The sequence below is a fragment of the Petaurus breviceps genome, unplaced genomic scaffold (genome assembly GCF_028583685.1).
Source record: "Petaurus breviceps papuanus isolate PSGF00001 unplaced genomic scaffold, PetGlider_PUasm1.0 90849, whole genome shotgun sequence".
NCBI classification, from domain to species: domain Eukaryota; kingdom Metazoa; phylum Chordata; class Mammalia; order Diprotodontia; family Petauridae; genus Petaurus; species Petaurus breviceps.
The window spans coordinates 1,348,057-1,369,052 of NW_027187361.1; positions in this window are offsets into that span (position 1 = coordinate 1,348,057).

The window sequence follows — 20,996 nt, forward strand, 5'->3', positions numbered from 1 at the left end:
AATAAAACTTAAATTATATGAGACTTCTTTCAGGTAGAAACTTATATACAGCAGAGTCTAAACAAATCAATCAGGAGAATGAAAAAAATAAAATAAACCCTGAATCATCCTTTTCTTAATTGTTTGAAAAGGTTTTCTTGGCACCTTGTACTTGTGGAAATGGCTGAGTATAATTGCTAGGGCCAGGCTCTGAGACTCTCAGCTCTGTGGTCAAGGCTAGAATGAAGATAGGGCAGCTCTGAGAAATATGAGTTCAATCATTACAAATTTTGTGAGCTCTTGAAGATTTTGGCAAGGATTTAGAATTTATTGTATATTCTGGAAAAACTGGACTAACATAGAACCTTTTATTATCAATTGACCATTTCTTTTATCTCCCTTGTCAAGAAGCAATGGCACCTATTCTTTGTGGACATGGGCCTGCCTTTTAGATTGAATGAATACTTATATGTCATCCCAAAATAGTATATATCTTCAAGCAATAGTTCTAGCTACTATACCATACTGCTTCTGATTTGTATATATTTTGTATTATCTCTATATATGTTATTTTGTCTGAGTATATAAACTCCTTAATATAAACAAATTTAATTTTTGTCTGTCTAGTGACTTATGTAGTCCTCTGAACATAATGAGATATCTTAATACATTTGTATATGTTTTATATTATCTCTATATGTTATTGTGTATATATTTTGTATTATCTGTTTATATGTTATTTTCCCTGAGTATATAAGCTCTTTAACATCAACAAATTTAATTTTTGTCTTTCTATGTCTAATGACTTACATAGTCATTTGAACATAATGAGATATTTTAATAAATCATTGCTGAATGTCATTTAATGGAAAGGGGGATAGCCTCAGTAGGAGAAACAGTATGATCAAAGGCAGGGATATAATTTATAAGGTTATGTTGGAAGGACAATTAATATACTAACCTGTATGGATTAGAATAGGATGAGTTACTGACATGGTTAGAAAAGTGATTTGGAGCCAGATTGTTGAAGGCCTCGAATGTCAATTTATTAAATCAGTTATTGTTGGAAAGAATAAATATTGATAGAGGAGTTAAGTGGAAATATATAAAAAGGTCATCTAATCATTCTGGATGATCAAAACAATGAACATGACTGGGCATTTTGGTCAGCAGGGGAATGAATACAAGGAGGAAAGTTGTTTGGAAGTAGGCTTGGGAGAAATCTGGAGGAAAAAGCACCATATCTAACATGGTACCTGACACTTAATAGGCGCTTAGTTAATGCTTACTGATACCATCCTTCTCTATTTTTTACAATAGGACTGAATTGATGATTAATCCAGTATAAGATGCTTTATTTGAAAAAAGTCTTAACTAAAATTCTTTTGCTAATTTCTCCTGTACATGGATTAGGTCATGACATAGCACGATGCCATAGCAAAACACACAAAAAAACCCAAACTTGCATTACAATACAAATCGGTAAAATTTCCTTAGAATGCAAATTAGTAAAAAAAAAAGTTTATTTCATGTGTTAATTAACCTATGAGCTTAGGCAGGGAGAAATCAGTTGGTAGGTAGATAAGTGTGTCTCTATGGGCCAAATAGGTTTCTGAAAATGAACCATTTCCCATAATTATTTAGAGTATGTGGAAAAGACTATAGTCATTCTGGTTTACAACTGGTCATTTATTGGCCATGGAAGCCACTTATTGTATTTTGGGGGAGAGGAAGCAAAAACCTTCTAATCTGCTAGTCTTCATTGGCTTCAGGGTTCTGGGTTGTCCTTTGTTTCTCTCCATGTTGCATTCCTGACTCTTTGAACTTTTTCTACTATGCCACAAAAATATCTTTACCAGGACTTCTTGCATTGGAAGTGCCATCTGTCCTATATGTCTTTCTAACTGACTGGTTCCTCACAGAATCTCCATTTTAAGTTGGACATCCAGACAGCCATATCTTCATTCCTCTGCTGAATGCACTCCTGACTCTCTACACTGTAAATGAGTTCTCCCATTGGGACTGAGGCAACTCAGATCAACCAAGAGAGAGTCCTAGATTTCAACTGAAGTGAAAAATCTCCAGTCTCTAGTGTAATTAAGTTGTCACTAGAGGTATGATTGAATTTCTACATGTTGACTTCTTCCAAGACTCTTTCTATCTTCAGAGGGACTGAAGAGAGAGAGAAATCAGAATGGCCCATCTTCTCTCTCAAAGACAAACTGGAAGAAGATCTAAGAGACTGAATCTTTCTTCTTTCTTGCTCTGGGCAGACTCTTTCCCACCTCTCCCACAAGCTCAGGGCATTGATCGCCACCAAAGAGGAACGAATCTTTTTATGTGTTGTCGTCCCCCAACAGAATGCCAGCTCTTAGAGGGCATGGCACAGACTACCTTTCTTTCTCCTTATATTTGTACTCCTACCACTTAGTATAGGGGTTGGTATAGGACATACTTAACAAATGTTTATTGACTGACTTTTCTTTGCATAAGAATGTAATGTAATGCCAAACAAAGGCAACTTCCCAAGGTACAAAATACCAGCATAGGTGCTCTCCATTTTATTCAGTGAAAAATTAAGAACAGAGAAGATCAAAATATGACATCATTCAAAATACAGCATTTACTAAGTGTGATTCAATAATCTCCAAGTACTACCTGATTTAATCAAGTACTACCCCACCCCAGGACATTACATTCATTTAATCAATCACAAAGTCCCTCTTCTAAATACTACTCCACCCCTAGGCTGTACATTCATTTAGTCCATCACAAAGCCCCTCTTCTCAAATGGACATTAGTTTCCAATCATAAGTAAAGTACATTCATTTATTCAATCATAGAACACAAAAAGGTCAAAAGTTCCCCACCCCTGGATCACAATTGAATCTACCCCAGAGTTACAACAAGTTTAAGCACAGCACTTAATACCCAAATGGAGGTCTTTTCTTCATCTTGACACCAGGCAAGTTCTCAGCAATCTTTGTTCCTGGGGAGACAAAGCTTAGCAAGGCCACAAGATACATTGCCAGTCTCTTCATTAATTCATTCTCTGTCTGCAGAACAGTCCTAGGACCCCTGAAAACATTAGCAAAACCCCCTTCCAGGATTTCTGTAAACATACAACAAGAAAATCCTTCTTTAGGTCTTCTGAACCAACAGCAAGGTTCCAAAACTTCTGCAACAACAGCACTGTCCTTCACCAGTGGACAGTATTCACTCTCTGTCTGCAGAACAGTCTCAGTAGCTCTGAACCAACAGCAAGGTTCCCATCACATTACAAAGAACTAGAGTAAAAGAAGGCAAAAGCATCAGGGCTGGACATGACTGTCTCTTCAATGAAATGGAGGGTTCTTTTTTTTTTTTCTTTTTCTGGTGTTACAATAATAAGTAGAATAAAGAAAAGGGAGAAGTCACTTTGGAGGAAGGGTTTGGATGTATTGGGTCATATAAGCTTAGTCATAACATTCATATGCATATATATATATATATAATATGGTGTCCCTAAAGTCTGGACACATAGGAAATCTCACCAACTATGCATATTTTCAAGAAATGAAATTTTCAACAACATTTTATTTAATTAGCATAAATTAGATTTCATAGGAAGACATAGAAGACACATAGGAAATCTCATTAATTAATTAAATTAATCCCCTGATAGCTAATTAAAGCTTTTATTCCATATGAAATTGTCATGGCTAAAATTTATGCTAGTTAAATAAAATGTTGTTGAAAATTTCATTCATTTCATTTCTTGAAAATATGCATAATGAGATTTCCCATGTTTCAAGACTTTAGGGACATCCTATATAAAATGTACGTCATTGTTTATTTTCCCAGTGTCCCTCTCCTTCCTCATTCCATGTAACAAAAAATATTCTTAGAAGAAAAAGAGACTTTAAAAAATCACCTAGACAAGTAAATACATTGGAAAAGTCTGAATACACACACACACACGCACACACACACACACACACACATACATATGTGTGTATGTGTGTGTATAGAACATTTATGGAGTTTTTCCATTTCTGTAAAGGACTGGACATGAAGGTGTCTGTCTATGTCTTCTTTAGAGCCACGCTTATTCTTTGTAATTTTATAAAAATTGCTTTTGATAGTTTTGTGGTTGTTCTTTCTATTTACATTGTTGCAGTTATTGTGTATGTTGTTTACTTTGTACCAGATCATATAAATCTTCCCATGCTTCTCTGTGTCCATTATATTTGTAACGTTTACTGTACATTAAAATTCCATTGCATTCACAAAAAACAATTTATTTAGCCATTCCCCAATTGATTGGCATCTACTTTGTTTTCAAATTTTTGCTACCACAAAAAATGTTGCTATAAATATTTTGGTGCATATTGGGACTTTTCTTCTTATCTGTGATCTCCTTTGGATGTAAGCCTAGCAGCAAAATCTCTGGCTCAGAGAATACTTGCATTTTAGTCACTTTACTTATATCATTCCAAATTGCTTTCCAAAATGGTTGTGCTGATTTGCAGCTCCACCAGCAATGCACTAGTGATGAGATGAACCATTTTAAATTAAGTTGTATTTAAGCTGATAGTAAATGACCTGAAAACTAGCATAGCACTTTCAATACACCCAAACTTATTTCCAGACAAATGTTTCACATAGAGCTAAATTCAATTGAATAAGGTTTTATTAAGTACCTTTTGTGTGTTAGTTGGAATAACAGATAGAGTGCTAGACCTGGAGTCAAGAAGACCTGAGTTCAAATCTAACCTCAGAAATATGTGTCACCCTGGACAAATTACTTAATATTTGTCTTCCTCAGAAGTCTTATCTGTAAATGGGGATAATAAAAGCACCTGTTTTATTGAGTTGTTGTGAGCATAAAATGAGCAGTATACTAGGTGCTGGAGATATAAACACAAAAATTAAATGGTCTCTACCCTCAAGGATATTACATTTTTCTGGGAAGGAACTACACAGATAAGTCAATATAAAATATACGTACCAAGTAAATGTAAAGTTATTTCGTGGGGGGAGGACCATAACTGGGCTGATCAAGAAAGGCCTTATTTAAAAAGTGGTGCTTGCTGACCCTTGAAAGAAGGAAGGAAATAAGCATTTATTAAACACCTACTGTAATGTTCCAGGCACTCTGCTAATCAAGTTACAAATATTATCTCATTTGATCCTTACACTAACCCTGGGAGAGAGATGCTATTACTTTCCCCATTTTACAGTCAAAGAAACTGAGGCAGACAGCCATTAATTAACTTGCCTAGGGTCATATGGGGCATAAAGGATTCTAAAAGGCAGGTATAAGAAAGGGAGTGCATGGCATTTTTAGGGCACAGAAGAATCTGTCATTGATAAGGTATGTATGAATGTAGTAAGACCAGTCTTGACAAAAGAAGATTTAATGGATTTGACTGTGTCTCACAGAAACTTTCACTGGAGTGGTTTCACTAAGGGCTTTGTGAAAGGTTAAAAAAAAAACTAAAAGTAATTGTTGACCTCTTGAAAAAATCTTTCTTCTTTTCTTCCATCTGAGCCACCACTTTTTTTTTAATTTTTGGAGGGCAGTTGGGGTTAAGTGACTTGCCCAAGGTCACATGGCTAGTTTTTGTGTTAAGTGTCTGAGGCTGGATTTGAACTCAGGTCCTCCTGACTCCTGGGCCAATGCTCTATTCACTGCACCACCTAGCTGCCCCTGAGGCATAATTTTTAAAAGTAATAGGCAAGAGATGGAGAGGGTTGGAAAGGAAGGAAGGGGAAAACAGAAACAGAAACTCCAGGGCATCTGTTCTGATTCAGAAAATAGAATTAAAGCTACCAGAAGAAGCAAAAAAGAGTCTGCTTCATTGCTGATTCAAAGATGACTAGAAACATCAATTAGAGGAATCTTGTAATTATGCCAGTGTAGCAGGGTCTTTGATTCCATTTGGTTTTTGTGTAGATGATAAGAGTCCACCATCTTGTCTAAGATACAATGAGCAATTAAATCATCACGATATATTGCCTTTCTGTAATTTCATTGGTGTACGAATTCCCTTTTTAAGCAGACCAACCAACTGTTCTAGTAAGTAGATGATAGAAGGGGCCTGGTGTGCAAAAAGTGGGCCATGACTGAACAGCGGCAACTGTTTTTCAACCTGCAGTTTTACAGGGTTGCCTGAGGGCATTGAGAATTTAAATTGAGGCCTTATTTGAACCTAGGCCTTCCTGACTCCAAGGCCAGATTTCTACATGTTACTCTCAAAAACAATAATCCTAATAAATTTTGGAATACCAAATACCTTGGCATACCACATGGTATAATTTGAAGTCAGGAAGAATGAACTTCAAATCCCACCTCAGCTGTGTACCTGTATAAGTCATTTTAATCTGCAAGTCTCAGTTTCTTCATTTAAAAAAAATGGCGCTTAAAGCACTTTGCAAATTTTAAAGTGTCATCAAGAAAAGTGAGCTATTATTATTATTAATTATTAAACTAATAAATAATATGGGAATTCAACTAAAAAAATGAGCCTGCTCTAATGCAAGGCATGCACCTAGTTGAATGTGCACTGGTGTTTGATGGGAACCAGTCATTATGATGAATAGAAATTGCTTTTCTTGTGATAATAGCCTTTCCCACAATTATTTAATATTGATCTAGCAACCATTAAATACTATTGTACCACTGAATACACACAGAACTCTAGCTGCTTTCTAGGAGATTATATTTCAAGCTGGCATATCATGCACACCATTATATATTCATGAAACCTACATTAATATAAAAACACCATGTAGATGACTTAGTGACCAATTTTCATTCTCTTGACAAGGGTTCTTGTGGGTTCCTTTCATCCAATGAACCATGTTGATAAGCCAGTGTTTAAATGTGTGACATACATTTTGTCCTTTAGGCTTTTCAGCTAAGTAAAATATGTTTGAATCTCTGTGTGTAGGTGGTGGCAAGGAAACAAATATACCCATGTTCCTCATTTCCAATTTGATTTTGAATGATGTATGACATCAAGTCACATACTACTCATCCTTCAAGGTCCAGCTCAAATCTCACCTCTTTTATAAGGCCAACCTCTCATATTATAAGTGTTTCTGTATTTCTTCCTTCTTTGTATTCATAGAAATATATAATTGGAAGGGACCTTAACTTAACCTTTTATTCAGTGCAGCAATCCCTTTTTACAGTATCCCTGACAGGCTGTGAATATTCTGAGTCATAGTTATCTCACATAGTCACCCATTCAATTTTGAGCTCTAATAGTTATGAGGTTTTCTTAATTAAACCAAAATCTGCCTCCTTGAGCTTCAACCCCTTGGTCTTAGTTCTGCCCTATGGAGCCACTTGGTATTAGTGTGTTCATTTTAACTTGTGGTTGTCTTTCAATCTGTAGTTGTTGTTTTAGTCATGTTCAAATCTTTGTGACCCTATTTGGAGTTTTCTTGGCAAAAGACATCAGAATGATTTGCCATTTCTTTTTTTTTTCTTTTTTGGAGGGCAATTGGGGTTAAGTGACTTGCCCAAGTTCACACGGCTATTTTTTGTGTTAAGTGTTTGAGGTCAGATTTGAACTCAGGTCCTCCTGACTCCAGGGCTGGTGCTCTTTCCATTGCGCCACCTAGCCACCCCTGGTTTGCCATTTCCATCTCCAACTTATTTCATAGATAAGGAAATGGAGGCAGGCAGGGTTAAGTTACTTACCCAGGGTCACACAGTTACCAAGTGTCTGAGGGGGAGGGGAAGCAATGTAGTATAAAGGAGCAAGCATTACTTCTGGAGTTGGATCAAACTCCGCCCCCTTCTCCCCCCTCCCTCCCCTCATACCCATTACCTGTGCAAGTCCATCCTGGGCTTCAGTTTCTTTACCTATAAAATTAGAGGATTTGATTAGATGGGTTCTGAAGTCCCTTCTACCTCTAGCTCTGTTATCCAATTTGAAGAACTTATGTCCCTTGTAAGGTCTTTTTTTTTTTTTTTAATTTAAACATCTATTTCAGAAGGAGGTAGAGCCAAGATGGTGGAATGAAAGCAGGGACTCACCTGAGTTCTCCCCCAGACTCCTTCAACAAACACATTCCTGAATAGGAACTAGTAGTTTGTACAAAGAAATGCTACTAAGCTCGTTCTCATCTGTCCTGTAATTAAGTATGCAGTTATTTTTTTTAAATATAAGTACATGACTTTTCAGTTATCCTCACTGAATTTCATCTTGTTCATTTTTGCACATCATTCCTACCTGGTGACCTTTTAAAAATTTCAGCCCTGTCATTTGCTATATTAGTTATTCTTTCTAGTCTTGTGCCATCTGCATCATTTGCATACATATTATTGCCAAAATCATTGTTTAACATGATAGACAGGATCAAGTCTCAAAACCTGAAACAAGTCACTGGTGATATTCCTCTAAGTTACCACTGATTCCCTTAATTAATATTCTCTGGGTATGATTTTTTATCTAACTATCCATCTAACTATATTATCAATTAGGCTAGATAGCGCTGAGTCTAGAGTCAGGAAAACCTGAGTTCAAAGCCAGCCTCAGATACTTATTAGTTATAATAAGCATAATAATTAGTAATAATAATTATACAAATATTATATAAATTGTGCAAATAATATATAACATAATAGCAAAAGATAATATAATACATAATAAATTATTATACAAGTCATTTAATCACTATTTGTCTGTTTTAGAATTTGTAATGGGAATAGTAATAGCATTTACTTCTTAGTATAATTGTGAGTCTCAAGTGACATGTTTGTAAACCACTTAGCATAGTCCATATGTACATAATAGGTATTTAATAAATCCTTGTTCCTTTCCTTTCTATTTCCTTTGTTACATGCTCTAAAATCATATATTTAATAATGTGGCCTAGAATTTGATCAGGGATTGATGTCAAGCTCTCTCCAGTCTAGGATTCTGCTTTTTTCTTCCTCCCTGAAAATTGAAATGTTTGCTTGTCTCAGCTTCTGACACCACTCACATTCCCCATGATCCCTTGAGGATTACAGTCTAGGTCTTTTGGCATTTGGGAATATAATTCATCTGGGCCTAGAGATTTGAGCTCTTTTAAAAAGCAGCAAGGTGTTCTCATCTTGCTGCTGGATGAAGTGTTTGTAGACAGGATGAAAGCTATAATCCAGGAGGAAGCCAGAAAGAAGAAGAAAATTCTGAGGAGCTGGAGGGAAATCAAAACCCATGTCAGGTGCTAGAGAAGTGAAAAAGTGATTCAGAAAAAAATAAAGCTCATATCGAAGTTTCTTCCAGTACTGAGTGAATTCAAACCTGAAGGAACTACAGCATCTCACAGGGAAAAGAGGAACATTCTTTAGTGGACCTGCAGGTGGGATAGTGGAGAGGATGCTGGGGTTTCCTGGGATTAAATTCTGACTGACACCAGTGATTATATCACACTGGACACGTCATTGAATTGATCTTAAACTCATGTTCTTCATCCATAAAATGAGGATAGGGAGATGAAGCCATGCTTAAGAGGAGCTTCTTGAGCACTCTGTAAAACGAGAGAAAAGGATTTCCAGCCATCAGAACCTGTGTTGCCCCTTTCTGCATGTGCTCCCAAGCTCGAGGCCACCTCCCTTGGGGCTCTGTATGTATTTGTGGCGGGCTAGGCCGTAGATTTCTAGGAGGATGTTCTGTGTAACAACTGTTCATATTGTGCCACTTCTTTCTAAAAGATGCCAGAGATTGGCCCATTAAATGGACTCTCACCTGATAATCTTGGGGAGAAGCTCACTAGTGCAGACTTGAGTCAAAGGCATTGGAAAATAAGCTCTGTTTCCACAGGGTAAGGGAGATGGAGTCTTGCTGCAGGACATGAGACTCATCTGTGACAGAATGAATGAGGATAAAGAACCTCAGAGCTTATATGGTACTATCCAGTTCCTAGGATTGTCCCAAGAAGAGCATTTCGTGAAACTTGAAGCACCATTTGGTGTAAGCCATTATTATTGAAATAACATCACTATGCTGGAGTCAAGTTATGGAGTGTCTGACCTGACTGTGACTGATCAGACCAAGATGAGCTTAGAATGTTCCACCACAGGCTGGGCACAAACAATCCATTTGGATGGATTCTCTAAATTTGTGCATCTTGAGTTTCTTTTGAGCTTTGCTTGTAGAACACAGCATCTTCTCTCATGCTGGGCAGTCCTGTGCCAGCGTCTCCCATGTCACAAAATCATCTCCAAAGTTCTTAAGAGAGATCTTGAGAATATCCTTGAATTGCCTCTTCTGACTACCATGTTAATGCTTGTCCTACATAAGGTCTCCATAAAATGGTCTTTTTAGCAAGCATACACTTTGCATTTGAACAATGTGGCCAGCCCATCAAAGTTGTGCTCTCTGCAGGAGAATTTGATTCCTTGGCAGTTTCGTTCAAGAAAGGACCTCAGTGTCTGGTGCCTTATCCTGCCAGATGATCTTCAGACTCCTCCTAAGACAATCAAATGGAAGTGATTCAGTTTCCTGGCATGGCACTGGTTTACTGTCCAAGTTTCACAGGCATACAATAATGAGGACCTATTGATGAACATGCAATAGCAAATGGAGACAATCCTGTTAAGAGTCAGCCAGGTGGTGCAGAAGACAAAGTGTTAGACATGGTATCAGGAAGACCTGCGTCCAAATTCAGCCAAAGAACCCTATTGGTTGTGCAATAACCCTGGCAAGTCACTTAACTTTTGTCAACCTTAATTTTATCATTTCTAAATTAGGGATTATCATAGTAGGGCTATTGTGAGAACAAAGTGATATGATTGTAAAGCCCTTGTAAACTTTAAAATCCTGTGTATAAAACCCCAAATCAAGGCCCCTTTTTATTGTACCACCCTCTTTCCATTAATTCTTCCCATTTGTAAAAGGCAATACTTAGACTACCTACCTCACAGAATTGTTTTGCGATCAAATGAGATAATACATGCAAAGGGCTCTATAAAATGTAAAGTGCTATATAAATTTAGAAGATGATTATCCTTATGGCACTGAACTATATATTGCTTCATATTGTTATTGAATTATTTTTATATTCTTTTATCTTATTCTCCCAACTTGGTTATAATGTCTGAGAGTAGGCAGCATATCTTACATACTTTTACATCTCTGAGTATTTATATAGTGGGACAGCCAGGTGGCACAGTGGATAGAGTTCTGGGCCTGGAATCTTCATGAATTCAAATCTAGCCTCAGATACTTTTTAGCTATGTGACCTTGGGTAAGTCACTTAAAATTGTTTACCTCTGTTCTCACCTGTAAATGAAGCTGGTGGAAGAAATGGGAAACCACTCTAATATCTTTGCCAAGAAAACCCCAAAAAGGGTCATCAAAAGTTGGACATGAGTGAAAAATAACTCAAACAACAATTAATGTAGTGCTTGAAATCTTCCAGATTTCTTTACAAATATTATCTTATTTGATCCTCATGCATTTCAATTTTCCCTACATAAAAATAGAGATGGAAGTGTAAAATTTCACAGCATCTCAGTACTAGAAGGAACCTTAGAAATAATCTAGACCAGCCCCAACAGAGACTATGAATCCCTTCTTTGAAATCCCTACAAGTTTTCATTTGGTCACTTCTTGCATACCTCCTGTAATGAAGAACTCACTCTCCAGACAACTCATTCATTCCATTTTTTTTTGGACAGCTCTAATTATTAGGTAGTTTTTCCTAAGAGAGATTGGAAAACTTGCTCCTTGAGATGGAGAATGTGCTTGTAAATATGGGAAAGATCTGTGATTTTGTCAGAGTAAGGCCCTCCTCCCCCTATTGCAGACCCAACTCATTTATAATTAGAAAATAAGTTCTAGGGAGTTACCTGAGGTGAGTGACTTGCTCAAGGTCACACAGCTAGTAAACTTCACTGGTGGGAATTGAACCTATCTAATCCTAGTACTTTATATACTATGCCATGGAAACTCAGTGAAATTAAAAAAAAACTGTTTTCAAGCATCTTCCACATCAAGAAAATCAGAACACATATTGCCAATTTGAGGAAAGTTCATTCTTAAGGGAGCCTTGTACTTCTGAAAACATAAGGTCTGAAATTAGTTTCATCTTCCACACTCAACTAATGATATTTGATCTCTTAAGGAACCTCTAGTTATCATTTGTCATGCTGGGCTAAAGTAAATTGCTTAGATTTTTATTTCTTATTTACATATTCTTTAGACCTGTATCTAATTGAACAAACAGCCTATAAGGGAATTTTATACTCTGTTAATAGTGCCTAATTAAGAACAAAAGTTATTGTCAAGATAATCACCAGGGGGCAATGGAAGTTGTTCATATTTATTTATTAATTTAGAAAGAGGAATAACCTAGGTAACTATTATTTATGTTATGACGATAATTATGACGATGGAAGTAAAAGCATCTCTGAACCATTGTATCTGGGACCTGAGTAAGGTTCCACCATATTAGATCTTCCAGGGTAGATGTCAAAGGTAGTAAAAAAAAAAAAGAAAAGGGCACATAGCAAATTCCATGGTGCATATTTCAGCAGAGAAATGAGATTTGGTGAGAATTCAGAGAAAAGAGAGATAGGAATGATGAAGAGAACTGTAGTAGAGACCTAGGGGGAAAGGTTAAAGGAGATAACTCATGTGGTCTGTCTGGTAGAGCTACAACTCAAAGGAAACTGCTAAAAATTGCATCCTCAGCTGTTGGCTTCAAGGTGACAATTCATGTGTATGTGGGGGAAGGAGGGACAAATTGGATTGTTTCATGTTTCAGAGAACAAATAAAAGTAAATGATCCCTAATCTGTCTAGTCAAAACTCTCATGTAAATCAGCACGTAAAGGCTCACTAAATATAATCTTAACAATAAAGATAGTTTTGTTTCCTTGTTTGTCCCAAAGTGGTGATCTAGTGCATGTGGGGGAATCATTTGTTTATCAAATGCCTACTATGTGACAGGTACTGCACTGAGTGCTTTACAGATCTTAACTCATTTTGAGACTCACAATAAGCCTTTGAGGTAGCTGTATTTTTATGTACAGTTGTTGTTCGGTAGTTTTTTCAGTCATGTCTGACCATTTAGGATTTTCTTGGGAAAGATACTGGAGTGGTTTGCCATCTCCTCCAATTCATTTTACAGATAAGGAAACTGAGGCAAATAGGGTGAAGTAACTTGCCCAGGATCACACAGCTAGTAAGTGTCTGAGTCTGGATTTGAATGAAGGTCCTCCTGAGTCCATGGTTGGCATTCTATTCACTATGCCACGTAGCTATGTGTTATGAGTCCTTCAGAATCTGTGTGCCCTTTATGTTCTTTTTGGTTAAATTTTTTTTTTAATTTTTTGGAGAGGGGAAGGCAAGGCAGTTGGAGTTAAGTGACTTGCCCAAGGTCATACAACTAGTAGGTATGTCCAGTGTCTGAGGCCAAATTTGAATTCAGGTCCTCCTGATGCCAGGGTCAGTGCCACCTAACTGTTCCTGGATTTGTTTGTTTGTTTGTTTTGGTGGGAATTGGACCTGCAATTTCATTGGTATAGGGAACATGCAGTGAGGAAATCTTCCTCTATCGATACATATTGGCACCTGTTTTATAATTAAGGCCTTAGAAAATTATTTAGAGGTACCAAGATTTTATGTTGTCTTTTCTTCTTCTTAGGCCTTGTTGATTAGTGGGGTTCCAGGGACCCTGGTACACTGATTCAAACGTGAGGATAGGGAAGAAGAACTTCCCTCCAGTATTCACGTCTTCGAACTTTTAATTTCTACTAATTATACTTGCTAACTAGGTGCTAAACTATGTTGCTTCTATTCTGTCGAAGGATGGCAAGTGTTGTCAGCACCCTCGAAACTGAGGACAAGCCCCCATTTTGCTGCCCTATTTTTCTCTTTTCTTTTGTTTATATATCTCTGAAACTAACTGGTGGCACATAAGTGTATATATTTGTCTGCTGCCTCATAATTCAGGCGCTTTTCTCCCTCTCCTTCCTATACAACTGTCAAAGTCTCCTGGAACTTGAAAACATCTGTCTTTTCTCCTTTCTGCTTCCCACCCACCTACAGCACGTGACTTGGTAAGGAGAGCGGAGCAATGCTCTTAGAAATTCCTCATTTAATTCTTCATTCTAAGAGCAATCCTCTTGGAAATAACTCATCCTTTTTCCCAGAAGCAGTGGGGAAAGTTGTGGCAGTGGCCATGATCTCATACCTTCAGAGAGGTAGCAGATGTGATGTTTAGGGTGACAAGCACATCCATAATGGCAGTTACTATGGGATTCAATGGAACACGTGAGATTTAAGGGATAAACTAGGCTAGAAGGGCAGTCCCTCTTAGCATTAAGCCATGGCCATTACCACATGGGGTTCCAGGCTGAGGCTACAAAGAATGTGAGGACTGGCCTCCTTGGGGGTGCATGAAGTTGAGGGATAAGTCTGGGGAGGAAAGCCCAGGTCAGTGAGGATTATTTTCAAGCTCAGATAAAAGAAGCTGAGCTATGTGTCTGGGATACCAAAGCAGGAGCAGCTGGGGTCAATTGAACATAAGAATATCACTGTCAATAGAACTGATGTTTTGAAATCCTTGGACAGTTACGTCCTAAAAAGCACAGGACTGACTGTGCTACTTATTATTCAATGAACTCCAGTGACTCTGATCAAATATAAAATCTTCTACGTGGTTTTTAAAGTCTTTAGTAATTTATCCCTTCCTACCATTCCATTTTGCACATAATCTTATTCCCATCCAAGGACTCTACAATGCCATGATATTGGTCTCCTGGCTATTTGTTGCACAAGACTCTCTATCTCCAGACTCTAGGCATTTTTGCTGGCTTCCTGCATGCCTGTAATTCTCTCCCTCCTCATATCTGCTTACTGGCTTCCACATCTTCTTTCAGGTCTTGGTTAAAATACCAATTTCTGTAAGAAGTCTTTCCCAATCACCCTTAATGCTAGTGCTTTCCCTCTGTGACTATCTCTAACTTATCTAGCAGATATCTGATTTCTACAGAAGTTGTTTTCATGTTGCTTCCACAATTAGACTATGAGCTTCTTGAAGGTAGGACTATCTATTGCCTTTCTTTGTATCTCAGTCACTTAGCACAATGCTTGATACATTGAAGAGCTTAATAGAGACTTGATGACTTGGCTGTGGAAAGATCATGTGTAAAAATGCATATTTAGGTAAAAGAACCCACATGTGCAAACATATTTATAGCAGCTCTTTTTGTGTTGGCAAAAAAATTGGAAATTGAGGGGATGTCCATCCATTGGGGAATGGCTGAATAAGTTGTAGTAAATGAATGTAATGGGATACTGTATTGTTCCATAAGAAATGATGAGTAGGCAAATTTCAGAAAAACCTGGAAAGACAATGAACTGATGCAGAGAGATGTCAGCAGAACCATGGGAACATTGTACGCAGTGACAACAACATTGCGCAATGACCGACTTTGACAGAATTAGGTCTTTTAAGTAACATAATGATCTAAGACAATTCCGAAAGAGATATGATGGAAAAGTCTATCCATATGCAGAGAAAGAACTATAGAGTCTGAATGCAGATTGAAGCGTGCTATTTTCTCTCTTTTTTTCTTGTGTTTTTCCTTTTAGTTCTGAATCTTCTTTCATAGCACGACTAATGGGGAATTATGTTTAATATGATTGTACGTGCATAACAGCAGAGAAGGGAGGAGGAGAAGGGGAAAAACTTGAAACTCAAAATCTTATAAAAATGAATGTTGAAAACTAAGAAATAAAAAAAAAAGAAAATGCATATTTAATGTAGAAAATGCACATTTAAATTAATTTGAACCAGGGGAGAGCGGGGTGACCTCTGATGTAATCCTTTTGGCAATGGGCAAATTGTTTAATCTTTTGAGGCCTCTGTTTCCTCATCTGTTAAATGGGGAAAATAATGCCTGTAGTAGCTACATCACAGGATTATTGTGAGGCTCAGATAAAGTAATGAAGTAAAGGCCTTAATAAACCTTAAAGTTCTACAGACACGTGAGCTGTTATGATCATTTTCTCCTGTAGTCTAGGCCCCATCTGTTTCTTAAAGGGTCTCAGGTGGGCCTGGGCTTTGACACCATTCCCCTCAAACCCTGACATAAGACAAGGCTCATCATCTCCTTGAAAAAAAAAAAGTCTTTGACTTATACCAGTTCGATATTATGACTTCATTCTTGTGTGCTTTGTCTACATTTTGTGTAGGGTTATTTGCCCCGTGTTGTCATGTCCTTGTATTTGATTTCTATTTATCTCTACAAGAATATATGTCTCATCTCCCCAGCTAGACTGTAAGATGTTCCAGGGCTCCCAAGGTCATCCATCATCATCCAGTCTGTCAATGAGTAAGTACAGAGCATTTACTTTATACCTAGCCCTGTTATAGATATTCTACTTTTGGACTTTATAAGTGCCTCAGACATTGCTACCTAGAGAAAGTTATTGAATTTATTGAATGAAGATATGAAGCCAGCATTTGCAGCATTTTTTATTTTCCAGTTATGGTGAAGTCCAAGCCTGATGACTGCCGCACTTTTCTTGCTTCCCTGACTTCACCGTGCCATTCTCTCTGCCTTGGAGTGTCTGCCTCTCAGCCACCACCTATTGAAATCCTACTTAGTTGAAAAGGTGAGAGCCTTTGCTGAGCGCCCCAGACAGAAGTGAAATTTTTCTTCTCTCAAATGTTTTAACTTAATAGCACTTCTGACATTTTTCATACCTCATTCTGTCTTTTATCATAGCTATTTGTGTATTACAATTCCTTTTGCCTAGATCAAGGTTTCTTAACTTGGGGGTCCACAGATGCCTAAGGAAATCTAGGGATAGATTTCACATGATCTACAAACATGGATGGAAAAAAAAATCACATTTACATTCACTGTCTTCTAATTGACATTTAGCATTTTGTTCAATTGAGAATTAAAAGAAAACACCATTTCTCAAAGAAGGGAAGGGGAGGAAAGAAAGAATTTGGAACTCAAAGTTTTAAAAAATGTTTGTTTTCATGTTATTGGGAAAAATAAAATAAAAATTAAAACTCAACAACATTATTTTGAGAAGGGTACATTAGATGTTACCACAGGGGGTCCATGCCGCAAAATAAATTAAAACATCTCTCCTAGACTATGAGCTTACTTGAGGGCAGGGACAATGTTTTATTCATCTTTGTATTCCTTGCTAGGCTTAACCCAGTGTCTTGTACATAGCAGATGATTAATGAATAGTACATGAAGGAATAAATCCCTTTGGGGAGTGTTTTTTGTGTCTTTTCTAATTCAGCACTTGAGAACTAGAGTGCAGTGTGGGATTTTTCACTTGACATATTTACCATTTTTTTCTTTGCTGACCCTAGGAGAACTTTAATGTAGCTGAGATTACCCAGGTTTTTGTTCTGAAAAGGATCTGGGAATGCCACCTCTCTCTACCTCAACTGAGGGTGTGTGGGTGTAGACAGACAGGTGTGGTAAATGAATGTTTAGGAACTGGAAGTGAGCAGATACATAGGCTGTCTACTTAATCTGGGATACTGGGGAAATACTCCGTCACATGGGCAACCGTGTGGGACTGAAAAACCAGCTTTAAGGATGCAGTCATGACGGTTTAGGTGGCAAGACATTAACGCCAAATTCAGGAGCTTTTATCTAGATCACACAGTTTAGGGAGAGAGCTTCATTTGTTCATGCATCCAACAGCTATTAAGTACTTGCCTTGATGAGGTAGGTGGGTGGCATAGTCAATAGAATGTTTGACTTGGGACTTGGGAAAACCTGGATTCAGCTCCTGCCTCTGACAATTACTTGCCTATGTGACTCTGGGCAAGTCACTTAATTCCTAAGTACTTCAAATGATACCCTAGGACTCAGAAATAGGTTGCAGTTTGCCTTGGTGGAGGGAGTTCCTATTATTAGGGATGAGACATACACTTAAATGTAGTTTTGAATATGAGTACATAAAGGAAATTTAGGAATGGAGGTGAAAAAGCAGCTAGGTATCACAGTGGATAAGAGTGCCGGTCCTGGAATGAGGAAGAGCTGAGTTCAAATGTGACTTTAGATACTAACTGTGTGATCAGGGACAAGTCACTTAACCCTGTTTGCCTCAATTTCCTCATATGTAAAATGAGTTGAGAAGAAAATGGCAAACCACTCCAGAATCTTTACCAAGAAAACTGCAAAAGACGTCACAAAGATTCAGACACAACTGAAAATAACTAAAAAACAACAGAGTCAGAAAGACCTGGGTTTGAGGCTTACTCCTCTGACACATATTGGTTATGGGATTCTGGGCAATTCACCCTCTCAGAACTCCAGGAAAATCTCTAAGATGGGTTTTTAAGATGAAGTTTCTCTTCTCTCCTCAGGGAGTCTGTGAACCTTGGATGGGGAAAAAAATCCAGTTATCCCTTCCATACTGAGACTTTCCCCATTGCGGGTTTTGATATATCACAGGTTGGCATAAGAACCCCTGTTCTAAAAGTGTAAGTTGAAGGGTAGGTGACAAGTTTCATTGGTAGAAGGAGCTTTTCCTAATTGGGAATTCTCCATATTGATGAAATCAAAAGTCTGGTTAAAAGAAAGAATAATAAAATAAATGAATCGAGACTACTTTTCAGCATCTGCGTCATGTATCTTCAAGCATAGAAACTGTAGCTATGATAGTCATTCTACAGAAGGATAAATGAAGGTACTATAAAGTTAGGGGACATATGACTCACAAATATGCCGGTGAGTCACTTGGCAGAGCTGTAAATAGACCACAGGAGTCTCCCACTGTTCCCCAACAACCGGCATATTAGTGGTGGGTAGTGCAATTAAGCTGTTGATTCTAATGTCAGCTCCTGCAAATAATAAAGCCCTGTGGCACTTCAGTTTGGTTCCTTCTTTTAGAAATAGTGTACAAAAACAAAATAAAGAGATCTGTAAAAAAAATTCGACGTGGTAGCAAAATTTGACACAGATCCTGTTAAGAGGAGAGTATTTATATTTGATATTCTCATATTTAAAAAAATCTTTCCATTGCACTGATTAAAAAGGAACTTTGAAGATTTTTTTTTAAATGGCAAATGAAAATGTCTTTATTCTTATGAAGCATGCATGCAGTGTCTTTTCTGCATTGTTCCTTTTGCCTCCCATATTTGTCCGATATTTATTGAAAACAACTTTACTCTGGGTTGGTAGAATTTACATTGGACCTCTCTTAGTTTTAAAAAAAAGTTTCAATCAGTTTTGCAAACCCCATGGTGTGTTTGGAGAGACATCACCTCATCTTGGGTTGTCTGGGCCCCAGTTGGAAGACCTTCCTTTCCCAGACTCAGTTAAATACCAGGGGGTGGCCCAAAGGAAGACATTAAGCAGCAGCTGGGATGCACTAAATGGCTTGGATTTTGTCAGAGGACCTGGATTCCAATCCAGTCTCAGATACTTACTAGTTATTTGACTCAGAGCAAGTCAATTAATCTCTCTCTAAACTGATGAGATTGGACTAGATGACCTCAGGCCCCTTCCAGCTTCCAGCTCTTGATCTATGATTTATTAATATCTGCTGTTATTATGGCTATCTTAGAGCAATATTTTGTTGCCTGCAATTGCTTCTACAAAACCTGGGACCTTGGGGGTATATTCAGGTCTGTGTAGTTTCATTGATCCAAATCTTTTTTTGAGTTTTGAAATTTATGAAAGTGAAAGATGAGATTTTTGGGCTGTGTTGAAAAGATTGGCCTCTTCAGAAGAATAGTTTCTTTACTCAAGTCTCCAGATACCCTGGAGTGAAGGGAAAAGATGGCATTCTAAGATATAAAAATATAGAAAGATTTTTATTTCTGGCAGGGTATCCTGGATTGAGCAGCATGGCATTACTTTGACACTCTTTAAATTATAATTTCGGGGTGAAAGGATGACACTATGGCCTTTGAACTGACAAATTAGTTTGTGAATGTATTTTGGGGGGTGAGATGTGCTGGCTTCAGATTGGCAGCATTGCCCTAAGTTCCCAGGATATGAGTTCCTCTTATATTGCTAGGTTGGCGTATTCTTAGGTATTATTTTTTTAATAGGAGGAAGCTCATTGTTATCTATCTTTTGAGAATGGAAAATTTCCCAGCACTGACATTAACTAGCTCTGTGACTCTGGATAAGTCACTTATTCTCTTTCAGCCTTAATTTCCCTTGTCTGTAAAATGGGGATAATAATATTGTGAGGATTAGATGAGATAATGTGTATAATTTGTGAATGTTAGAGTACTTTGTGAAAGGATACAATACAATGTAATGCTATGCTATACTGCATGACACTATACTATACAATACTATATTAAACTAGTTCTGTTCTTTAATGTGAGCTATTATAATTAGCATTTCCTGCTCTTTGAAATGAAGGTCCAGTTAAGAAGTCCATGAAAGCACAGATTAGTTGACAGGGAAGAACAGAATGGTAGTTAAAAATGGGCAAATGGAAGGTTTCTGTAAAGGAATCCTATAGGTCAGAGCCCAGGGAGTAGGAAGCCACAAGTGTCTCTCTGATATGCTGTGTGATGAGGATATTCTTCTTTTCAGCCAATAAGCCTGGAATACAGCCCACTTTCTATACCCTATGACTTTATTTCTCCCACATCTTCCTTTTATTTCTCTTGGGTTTTCTAATACTGAGATTCCCAATGGGGAAGAACAAAGGCTTTCTTCCTGTAGCCCTACTGCTTCTTTTCTCCCCCTCTTCCTCTTTTTTCCAGTTTTCTCCTTGGTTTTAAAAAATGGAATACCAGGGACAGCCAGGTAGCACAGCGAGTAAGAGCACTGGCTCCAGTGTCGGGATGACCTGGGGATCGAATCTGGGTTCAGACACAGCACCCACCCAGAAACACCTGGCCATGTAACCTTGAGCAAGTTACTTAACCCTGATTGCTTTAAAAAAATGGGATACCAGCTCTTGGGTGTCTAAAGAGGGAATTTTCTATGCTACCCATACTACCTGACAAGTAAGAAACTAGTTAGTTTTTGAGGCTTAATATTTTTTCAGTTTTGTTTGATCCCTTGTGACTCTA